We start from the raw sequence: 11,949 nt of genomic DNA on the forward strand, positions 1-11,949 counted from the left end.
CTCATACAACCTGATGAAATAGTTTCTCTAATTAGTAGATGTTCAGATCATTCTAAATTCAGTGTTTGCTCACTGCACAACACAGGATACATATTTCCAGCTGACCCCAGGTTTCCTAACTTCTGTTGCAAACCACCTTTATACCATTGACATATACTATCTTTTTTCACTTTAAAGTATTTCAAACATCCAGGAAAAATAGAATAATGAATAACTGAACTCAAACCCAAATTTTTTCAGATCTAACCATTTTATAAATTTAGTTCAGATGTTTTATAAAATTACAGATATGAATTTAAGTCCCCTATATACCCCTGTCTAATCCAATTCTCCTACTTGTCTGCTTAGAGATAAGTGATCCTAAAAGTGATATTCATCATTTCTATGCATATCCTTTTACTAAAAATGGATGCATTGTTTATTTATTTATTTAGGCAAAGCAACAGACTGTATTGGGAAAGCGTGCTTGGGAAGAGGGCAGTAGGGCAGGGAACCCAAGAGATCTGCTCTGCCACATGGCTCTCAGTCCTGGGTTTTATGTTAATGGGATTAGTTTCCAAGCTGTCTTTGGCCAATCATCTGGCTCAGAGTACTTCCTGGTGGCACACATGTTATTCAACCAAGATGAATGCCAACAAGTAGGATTCTGGGAGATGGATGGACATGTGACGTCTCCTTTTGACCTTTCCCATATTCTTCTGGTTAGTGCTGGCTTATAAGTTCTGTGTTTCTTAACAGGATCTCCTGTCATAAAACAATTCACGCAGATGGTTACTATGGTGCCTGACCAGGGTGGGTGGTTTCAGTCAGTGTGCTTCCTCTAACAACTCCACTCTGAGAGACTTCATACTCAAGATACTGGAACTGGGGTGGAGGTCTCTTCCTTCTGTAACTACTTCCTGCTAGGCATGGACGTAGTGCTGCTTAGCAGAGAAGTCTCTATCTCATCTAAGTCAAGGCATTCCATATCTGAAACTAACTTCCACCCCTGCAGTTATAGCAAGTTACCTGAAACTGTTGGATCGTGTCAGAGATGAAACAGACAGAGGTCAAACAAGAGGCTAAGCAGGATGGTCATCACTGGGCCCAGAAAAGGAAGGCAAAATTTGGGGTGAGGGCTTCAGGGTGTGTGATTTGTTGGTGGTGAGGAGAGTGTTCCAGGAATATTGCGCTCAGCCTAAAATTATCATCTTCTACCTGAGTGGAGCTCCAATTCCGCAGAAGAACTCAAAGAAATTGCTACGCATATTCCTTGTGTAGGAACCAGGACCCTGCCAAAAATGGATGCATTTTTTAATGGATGCAGATCAGTACCGTTTTGTGTACTTGTATCTTCTACATAAATGGTATCATCCTTCATGTAGCCTACAATTTTCAATCATTGATCAAGAGTACGTTCTGAAGAATTTATGTTAATACATACAACTTTAATTCAACCCTTTTCACTAATGTTTGAATGATATGAGTTTATATAAATGCAGTTTTCATGCTAGAGTTTATTTTGGGTATATATCTAGAAGTGGAAATTGAGTCAACATATGTATATATATATATATATACACACACAAAATTTTCCTTGATGTGACTAAATTATTCTCAAAACAATTTCTAATTTATTTACCTACCAGAGGGGTGTGAAAGTTCCCTTTGTGTTACATTCTTATCAATGCTTGTCATTGTTGCAAATACAAAATTAAAATTTAGCCAGTCTAGTAGGTGTACAATAATATTGGTTTAAATCTGTAAGCCCTTTATTACTAATGAAATTGAGCATATTTGATATACACAGGGTATACAGTTTTCCTTGACTAGCAAACAAGAGTCAGATTTTTTTTTATCCAGCATAGAAAAACTTAATGATGTTCTTTAGGAGAAAATATTTCATGAAGTGTAGAACAAAATACCCATTTGATCATGAGTTATTGCAAATAATAGAGAATTATAGGAGAAATATATAAATAGTATGTTGTCATATAAAAGCAGAAAGCAGAAAAATATCTAACGGATGCTTAATGAAAGAAAAGGATTGGGAAAATATTGATACAATGGAAATTATTTAAAGGAAGAATTGCCTATCTCTATGGCAAAGAAGATTGATCTTTCCTTGTGTTTTGTGAACCACACATTTTGTCTACGAGAAAATTCGGTCTTGTCATGCATCAGATAAGTGATATGCACTATCACTTTGCGCAAGATGCAGTGCTTCCTAGAAAGGAGAGGCGGTTTCAGTGACATAGAAATCTTTGGGGAGCTGAAATCTTTTGGGATCATTTTGTTATTCACAGTTATTTGAAGCTACCCTTTGAGAACAGTAGAATGAGATTTTTGCCTCTTTCACCCAGCAATTAGAATAATGCCTTGCTGCTGTTCAGTTGTTAAGTCATGTCCAACTGCGACCCCATGTCAAACTCATATTCATTGAGTTGGTGATGCTATCTAAGCATCGTTTCCTCTGCTGTTCCCTTCTCCTTTTGCCTTCAATCTTTCCCAAAATATCAGAGTCTTTTTTTAATAAGTTAGCTGTTCGCATCAGGTGGCCAAAGTACTGAAGCTTCATCTTCAACATCAGTCCTTCCAATGAATATTCAGCATTGGTTTCCTTTGGGATTGATTGGTTTGTCTACTTGCAGTTCCACAGACTCTCAAGAGTCTTTTGCAGTACCACTAATGCCCATCCCACACCATTTGTTCAATAAGCACTTTTGGATAAATGGATGAATGACAAAATAAATGAATATGTTGATGCAAACTTGTAAAGATATCATTGCTCTTACTTGTGATTTCTTCCCCAAAATAAATTCTATCTCCATGTCAGAACCCACTGGAACATAGCTCTTAAATAAAAGCAAAAGGGGGCAGTATATGATGGTGGGGTTGACCGGTTCTCTTGGAGATTCAGAATTGTAAATGTTTAAACTTATAAGGACTTATAGCTCCTTCAATTCTCAGAAAAGCAAAGATAAGTACAAGATAAACTGAATTACACTTACTATGAAGGTCAAGGCAGATTATAGGCAGATTCTTCTCAAAATAGAAGTCTCTTTAGGAAGTCTTATTATACAGGAGCAGTGGTCACTATGCTTTCAAAAAAACTGACAGCCTAGATATTGGCAGGTATTTATTCTCCACCACTATCCACACCTCCTGGAAAGGTAATGCTACAGACACCATTGCATCCATTCATTTTATAACAATAGTATAACATTAAGCTCCTTGATAACTACTCAAAATTCTTGAAGACTTTCCCTTCTGTATTATGTTAATACTGGCAGAAGTAGGTCATAAAGTAATAAATACAGACTCACTAAATACAGACACAGAGGAAAAGAACTGAAAGTAAGCTAGCCATGAAAAAAAAATTATGGAAAGAAGAAACCATGTGAGGTATTATTACATGTTGAAACTAGGGAACCAGCTTCTGACTCAGTGGAAGAAGTTGTCTTTATTTGTCTACACAAACTTCAGTGAAGTAGGAGAATCATGACAAAATTTACTCACAATCAAATGAATTTTTAACAGTTGAAGAAATTAAAGTTACAGGTTAAAGGTTAATGTTAAAAGTCCAAGGAAAGAGTGATGCAATGCAGGAACAATTCTGAACAAATGCAGTAAGAAGGGAGAAACAAGCAAACAAGTAACCACCATCACCACTTATTGAGGCTTAAAACAGTTCCAGTATACGATTATGCAGTTTGCTCTACCCAAAACTAATGTAGAGGCTGAAGCCACATTTCCCAGCATGGGGCTCTTTTTGCTTATAAGGAGGCCTGTTCTGGAGGTTATTATGCTCAGTCATGGCTGACTCTGCAACCCCATAGACTGCAGCCCACCAGGTCCCTCTGTCCTCAGAATTTTTCAGGCTAGAATACTGGAGTGGATTGCTAGGGGAAACAGTGTCAGACTTTATTTTTTGGGGCTCCAAAATCACTGCAGATGGTGATTGCGGCCATGAAATTAAAAGATGCTTACTCCTTGGAAGGAAGGTTATGACCAACCTAGATAGCACATTCAAAAGCAGAGACATTACTTTGCCAACAAAGGTCTGTCTAGTCAAGGCTATGGTTTTTCCAGTGGTCATGTACGGATGTGAGAGTTGGACCATAAAGAAAGCTGAAAACTGTGGTGTTGGAGAAGACTCTTGAGAGTCCCTTGGACTGCAAGGAGATCCAACCAGTCCATTCTGAAGGAGATCAGTCCTGGGTATTCTTTGGAGGGAATGATGCTAAAGCTGAAACTCTTGTACTTTGGCCACCTCTTGTAAAGAGTTGACTCACTGGAAAAGACTGTGATGCTGGGAAGGATTGGGGGCAGGAGGAAAAGGGTGAGATGACATGCCTGGATGGCATCACGGACTCGATGGACGTGAGTCTGAGTGAACTCCAGGAGTTGGTGATGCACAGGGAGGCCTGGCATGCTGTCATTCATGGGGTCGCAAAGAGTTGGACACAACTGAGCGACTGAACTGAACTGAACTGAACTCTAGTTTTGGAAGCTATTGCAAAGTGGTGAAGAGTATGTCAACACATTTTCGTGACTACTATTAAACTTTCAAAATCACCCACCAAGGAAGTAGCAAAATGTTCCAAGAGGAAAAAAATGCATGTCTAATCACTTTGCACAAGCTCACATTTTGTTACTTATTCTAATTCTCAAAGTGTTTCAGAGACAAAATTTTAGATGTATGATTTATGATAGACCAGGGAATTATAGCCTATGACTTACAGTGGCTGAAACCAGACAAGTTGTTGAAAGATAAATGGTTGCTAAGAGGAGGAGGAAATATGTTTAGATTCATGGTTGGCTCATTAATCATGTTCATGCGTTATTTACTTGTGTTTTATGAGCTGTCTTCTAAAACTTCTGAAGCAAGATTTCATTTTCTTTTATTTGCTCTATATTGCAATGGAACTTGAAATGGCTACCAACTACCAGTTAAACCTATATGTTAACTGGCAAGAATTTATTTATTTTATGTGAGATTTAGAGTTTGGAGGGTGACAGATTAAGTTTCCTGTCTGCTGTCACGTCTGATTTTATGGCTCTTTTTTCCATAATAACTAGAATCAAAAGTGTGTGTTTTAGTGTATTGACTCTATTGTCTTGTGATTACAGTTATAGAGAGACCATTTATAAACTTTGACCTTTTCATGTACTTGCTGCATTTGCAGATGTTAGCTAATTCTACCATATATATATATATATATATATATATATATATATATATATATATATATATATATTTCAGAGAAGGCGATGACACCACTCCAGTACTCTTGCTTGGGAAATCCCATGGAGGGAGGAGCCTGGTGGGCTGCAGTCCGTGGGGTTGCTAAGAGTCGGACACGACTGAGCGACTTCACTGTCACTTTTCACTTTCATGCATTGGAGAAGGAAATGGCAACCCACTCTAGTGTTCTTGCCTGGAGAATCCCAAGGATGGCAAAGCCTGGTGGGCTGCTGTCTATGGGGTCGCACAGAGTCGGACATGACTGAAGCGACTTAGCAAGCAATAATACATATATATATGTATATATATATTAGCATAATCTCGAATTGTTTTGTATTATCTAATGATCTAGGAATTTTTAAAAAGAGACTTTTCAAATCATCCCACCCTCTCCCTCTGAGTCCAAAAGTCCATTATACACATCTGTATTTTTTGCTGTCTTGCATACATTGGCGCATGGTGATGACCCAGAAAAATGTTATGGGGAGGGAGGTGGGAGGGGGGTTCATGTTTGGGAACGCATGTACACCCGTGGTGGATTCATGTCAATGTATGGCAAAGCCAATACAGTATTGTAAAGTAAAATAAAGTAAAAAAAAAAAAACAAAAACAAAAAAACCTAAAACATACATTTATGTCTATCTTTCCAGAGAACAAATGCCAATGATGCGAAATCAACAATAAACTAAAAATTTAAATGTCTTAAAAAAAAAGAGACTTTTCATAATCTCTAGGTCCATCCAGATTGCTGCAAATGACTATTTCATTCTTTATAAAGGCTGAATTATATTCCACTGTATATATGTACCACATCTTTACCCATTCCTCTGTAGATGGACACTTAGGTTGCTTCCATGTCTTGGTTATTATAAATAGTGCTGCAATAAGCATTGGGATGCATGTATATGTTCTAATTATGGTTTTTCTTTCCCTCTGGATATATGCCCAGGAGTGGGATTGCTGATCTTATTGTAGTTCAAGTTTTAGCTTTTTTTTTTAAAGGAACTTTCCTACTGTTCTTCATAAGGGTTGTACCAATTTGCATTCCCACCAACAGTATAGAAGGGATCCCTTTTCTCCACACTCTCGCAGCATTTATGTTGGTAGACTTTTTGATGATGGTCATTCTGACTGGTGTGTGGTGATACCTCACTGTAGTTTTGATTTGTATTTCTATAGTAGCGGATGTTGAACATCTTTTCATGTGCTTTTTGGCCATCTGTATATCTTCTTTAGGAAAATATCAATTTATATCTTCTGCTCATTTTTTGATTGGCTTGCTTGTTTGTTTGATTTGAGCTGTATAAGCTGTTTGTATTTTGGAATTTAACCTCTTGTCAGTTGCTTCTTTTGCAAATATTTTCTTCCACTCTATGGGTTATTTTTCTTTTTAATTGGCTCATGACAAGAATAATGATATGCATTAGAAGTTGATATACTTGTTAAAGCAATTTTAAGACCTTTGTAAAAGCTCCAAATCAGTATGCTCACTTGAGTTCATAGGATTTGAAAATTAAAGATTAATTATGTCCTATTTATTTTTTGTTTGTAGTTTCGTTACTCTAAGAGGTACATCCAAAAAGATATTTCTGCAATTTATGCCAAAGAGTATTCTGCCTATGTTTTCCTCTAAGAGTTTTATAGTATCCAGTCTTACATTTAAGTCTTTAATTCATTTTGCTTTTATTTATTTATTTTTGGTATGGTGTTAGAGAATGTTCTAGTTTCATTCTTTTACATGTAGTTGTCTAGTTTTCCCAGCACTATTTATTGAAGAGACTGTCTTTTTATCATTGTATATTCTTGCCTCCTTTGTTGTAGATTAATTGACTACAGGTGTGTGGGTTTATTTCTGGGCTTTCTATCTTGTTCCATTGGTCTATATTTCTGTTTTTGTGCCAGTACCATACTGTCACTTCCTGGCAAATAGATAGGGAGACAATGGAAATAGTGACAAACTTTATTTTCTTGAGCTCCAAAGTCACTGCTGATGGTGATTACAGCTATGAAATTAAAAGACGCTTGCTCTTTGAAAGAAAAGCTATGACCAACCTAGACTGCATATTAAAAAGCAGAGACATTCCTTTGCCAACACAGGTCTATCTAGTCAAAGCTATGGTTTTTCCAGTAGTCATGTATGGATGTAAAAGTTGGGCTAGATAGAAAGCTGAGTGCCAAAGAAGCTGATGCTTTTGAACTGTGGTGTTGGAGAAGAATCTCGAGAGTCCCTTGGACTGCAGGGAGATCAAACCAGTCCATCCTAAAGGAAATCAGACCTGAACATTCACTGGAAGGACTGATGCTGAAAGCTGAAACTCCAACATTTTGGCCACCTGATGCGAAGAACTAATTCATTGGCAAAGACCCTGATGCTGGGAAAGATTGAAGGCAGGAAGAGAAGGGGACAACAGAAGATGAGATTGGATGGCATCACTGACTTGCTGGACATGAGTATGAGCAAGCTCTGGGAGTTGGTAATGGACAGAGAAGCTTGGTGTGCTGCAGTCCATGGGGTCACAGAGTCGGACATGACAGCAACTGAATTGAACTGAACCATATTGTTTTCATTACTCTAGCTTTGCCATTTGCAACAAGATGAATGGACCTAGGGACTATCATACTAGTGAAGTGTAGTTAGACAAATATCATATGATAACACATATATGGAACCTAAAACATTATGCAAATGAACTTATTTACAAGACAGAAGCAGACTCACAGACTTCAAAAACAAACTTATAGTTACCAAATGGGATAAATGGGGGGAAGGGATAATTTATGAGTTTTGGATGAACATATATATAAAATAAATAACAAGGATGTGCAGTATAATACAAGGAAATTTCCTTAATAATCTGTAATAATCTATATGGGCAAAGAATCTGGAAAAGAATGGATATATTTATATGTTTAACTGAATCACTTTGCTGTATGCCTGAACACAATATTTTAAATCAACTATATATTAAATATAAAATAAAATTATATTTAAAAGGACAGCTTTCAAATTATTTGTAAAATTTAAGTTTTACTATGTTTATTTCTGCTGTTTATTGCTTCTGAGTTTATAAACATTGCTTTTTATATTAATTTTCAACTCCTATGAACTCAAGTGGGCGTACTGATTTGGAGCTTTTACAGAGGCCTTAAAATTGCTTTAACAAGTGTGTCAACTAACGTATATCATTATTCTTGTCATGAGCTAATTAAATTTTTCGCTGGGTTGATATCATTACTTACATTAATTACTAATTTTACAGATTATAAATTTTGATGGAAATTCAAATATGTTGATGTATGGCAAAACCAATACAATATTGTAAAGTAAAATAATAATAATAATAAATAAATGATACATGGTTAAAAAAAAACTATTTCACTTGATTAATCTTTGTCTTATTTCAAGTGCTGAGAATACTTCTAATTCCTCTAAATACACAAACTGAACTCTGACATAAAATTGTTCTTCCTGTTAGAATATCAAATATACTGGACTTACAAAACTGCCTTTTTAAAGTTATACTTTTGTTCTTGTAAGCTTGTATATATATTTCAACTAAATACTGATAAAGTGTAAAATTTGGCTCTATGTTTTCTCAATCTTCAAATCTTCAGAGAAAAGTTTAAAAGTATACTGGATTAATAAGTGAATTAGGGAAAGTGATTAAAAAAATAGATTATGTTGTAAGTTTTTGGAATTTAAATTAGTGTTATCAGTAAACTAGTTTCTTAAAATTATTTTTATTTTTATTTATTTAATTATTATTATTATTTTAATTTATTTATTTTAATTGGAGGTTAATTACTTTACAATATTGTATTGGTTTTGCCATACATCAACATGAATCCACCACAGGTATACACGTGTTCTCCATCCTGAACCCCTCTCCCTCCTCCCTCCCCGTACCATCCCTCTGGATCGTCTCAGTGCACCAGGCCCAAGCATCCAGTATCATGCATCAAACCTGGACTGGCGATTCATTTCATATATGATATTATACATGTTTCAATGCCATTCTCCCAAATCATCCCACCCTCACCCTCTCCCACAGAGTCCAAAAGACTTCTATACATCTGTGTCTCTTTTGCTGTCTTGCATACAGGGTTATTGTTGCCATCTTTCTAAATTCCATATATATGCAATAGTATACTGTATTGGTATTTTTCTTTCTGGCTTACTTCAACAAAGAATATCAACTAAAGATTTCTTCACATGTCAGACAGAAATGGGAGATGATGAGCCACAACAGCTCTGTGTCTTCTTGAAACCCAAGATCTTTGTTTAATGAAAATTTGGACAAAGCCCAAGTAAGAGAAACAAAGGAACCATTAAGAAGTGTGGAGAAGTCTAGAAGGAGTGTGAAAGGACACTCTCCCCACTACTTACTGTCACCTCACTGCTCTTCTTAATCAGGCCACCTCAGGAGGCAAGACAGGATGCCTCAAATGACAGCAATCAGTCTCCTTTCCCAGGGGCTTCAGGAGGAACATTCAGAGGTTCTGCACTTCTGAAAATTGTAATTGGCCAAGTCTTTGCTTCAGTAATACGTAAACAAAGGATCTGAAAGAACAAAGTATGGTATGCAAACCCATGAGTTTTGTAGAAAGTTAGATCCAAATAGTAGCAAAATCTCTTCTGCTTGACTGCAAAGGAATGAAAACAGAAATGATGATGAAATGAATGTCTAAGACTTAGGCAGCCTACAAACCCCCTGTAAATGTCCCTATCGCTTAGCCTCTTGACCACCCTCCACTACTGTCACCCTTAGCATCACCACCTAGCCTCAAGATTCTGAAATGTAAATTGATGTTTGGCCACTTTTTATGGACAGTTACTCATTGATTAACATGTGACAGAAGTATTCTCAGGCAACTTAGTATATGAAGTGTTTGTTTTAAACTGGCCATTCTGAAATAATCAAGCAGTTTGGGAGGGGGAAGGAATTGTCCTAGCCAGAATATAAACACTGATTCTACTTAATGTGAAACTACATTAATTCTGCTTTTCAAAAGGGAAGGAACATTTTTTCTTACATGACTCCTGAATGAACTTCTTTTACCATTGAGGGTACAGCATTCCACACCCCTAAGCAAGTGTGGAAACTCCCCAGTAGAGCAGTTCCTCTTCTGCTTTTATATGGATTGACCATATCTTTTTTCCCCAAGAAATCCCTAGGGATTAATGCTTTTTTACACACATTACTTTTTGTTGTTCAAGAGACCCACATTCCAAGTGACATTAATCAAATTAATTAGATGGTAAAAATATTGCAGCTGTTTTAAAACTCCGTATTAAGATAATGACAGATTTTTTTTAAAACACCATTTAACCTGGGAAAAATTAAATTTCATAGAGAATGATTTACTTGTCTTGCTTTCTACCTTGCTTATACACCCACTATATGTATGTGTTCTTGGCAATATTCTAGGAGGTTCTCATCCCAGATTCTGTCACTACTGAAAATCACAATATGAAGATGTGGTAGCTCCACTCTTATAATGACAATTGTTTCATGCTGGAGCCAGAAGTCTATGGTAAACTAAGTGTAAATATTGTTGTAGGAAACAGAGATACTTTATGATGACTTGATATCAATCTCATTTATAATTCACCAGAAATTTGGAAGTTTCTAAACAGATCATAAGTAAAGTAAGTAAATAAAGTTGCTCAGTCTTGTCCTACTCTTTGCGACCCCATGGACTGTAGCCTACCAGGCTCCTCTGTCCATGGGATTTTCCAGGCAAGAGTACTGTAGTGGGTTGCCATTTCCTTTTCCAGGGGATCTTCCCTACCCAGGGATCGAACCCCGGTCTCCAGCATTGCAGACAGGCGCTTTACCGTCTGAGCCACAAGGGAAGCAGATTGTTGGGCTTCTCTGGTGGCTCAGATAGTCAAGACTCTGCTTTATCTTTGGGTAAATCACAGACTGGGAGGCATTTTTCAAGGGACTTCTGGGCTAGTTCATTCAACAAACTTAGCATGCATTCTTGATTTATTTGCAGTAATGACCCCTTGTACATTTTCAATATTCACCATTACTTTTATTTTTATCCTTTTCTCTAATCTCGATCACTCTTATTAGTCATCTGTCCACTTAGATTTTTTAAAGAACCCAATTGACTTTTATTTGTTTTCTACTTGATTGATTTTTAGTCTTATTTTTAGCATTGCTTTCTTTTTACCTTTTGTGGATTTTTTTCTAACTTCAAGAAAAACATGCTCTTCAGACTTTTTCTTTGCAATATATCCATGCATGACTTTGAATTTCATTCTAAAACCTGCATTAGTTGAATTTCACAGATTTTAATGTGATTATTTTCCTTAGGGTTCAGTCTGACATATATACTAATATATATTCATTTCTACTATGAGTTTTCCCCTCTGGTGCATGTGTTACTTAGACATGTCTATCTCAGTTTTCAAACACATAGATTTTAAAAATTATTTATCTTTTAGTTACTGATTTCTAGTTTAATAGCACTGAAGCCAGAGAATATACATTGCATGATTTCAAGTTTTGAAGTTTTTTGAGACAGGTTTTATTATCTATGATTAAAGTTTGCAAATTAGCTCTGTGTGCTTGGGGGGGAAAAGGTGTATTTTGCGTTTGTTGGACTTCCCTGATGGCTCAGTCAGTAAAAGAATCTGCCTTCAATGCTGGAGACCTGGCTTCGGTGCCTGGGGAGGAAAGATCCCCTGGAGGAGGGCATGGCAGCACACT

The 11,949-nt window shown here is 36.6% G+C and overlaps 1 long non-coding RNA gene across 1 annotated transcript; it reads right to left on the reverse strand.

Annotated features, from left to right (window-relative positions):
* Positions 1–394: 394 nt before the first annotated feature.
* Positions 395–9,788, reverse strand: LOC138416361 (uncharacterized). Its single transcript, XR_011247644.1, has 2 exons — positions 9,615–9,788; positions 395–744 (listed from the first exon to the last, which is right to left on the reverse strand). It is a non-coding gene; the product is annotated as an uncharacterized lncRNA (long non-coding RNA).
* Between the last annotated feature and the right edge of the window lie 2,161 nt (positions 9,789–11,949).

This window comes from Ovis canadensis, chromosome 12, assembly GCF_042477335.2.
Source record: "Ovis canadensis isolate MfBH-ARS-UI-01 breed Bighorn chromosome 12, ARS-UI_OviCan_v2, whole genome shotgun sequence".
NCBI lineage: Eukaryota > Metazoa > Chordata > Mammalia > Artiodactyla > Bovidae > Ovis > Ovis canadensis.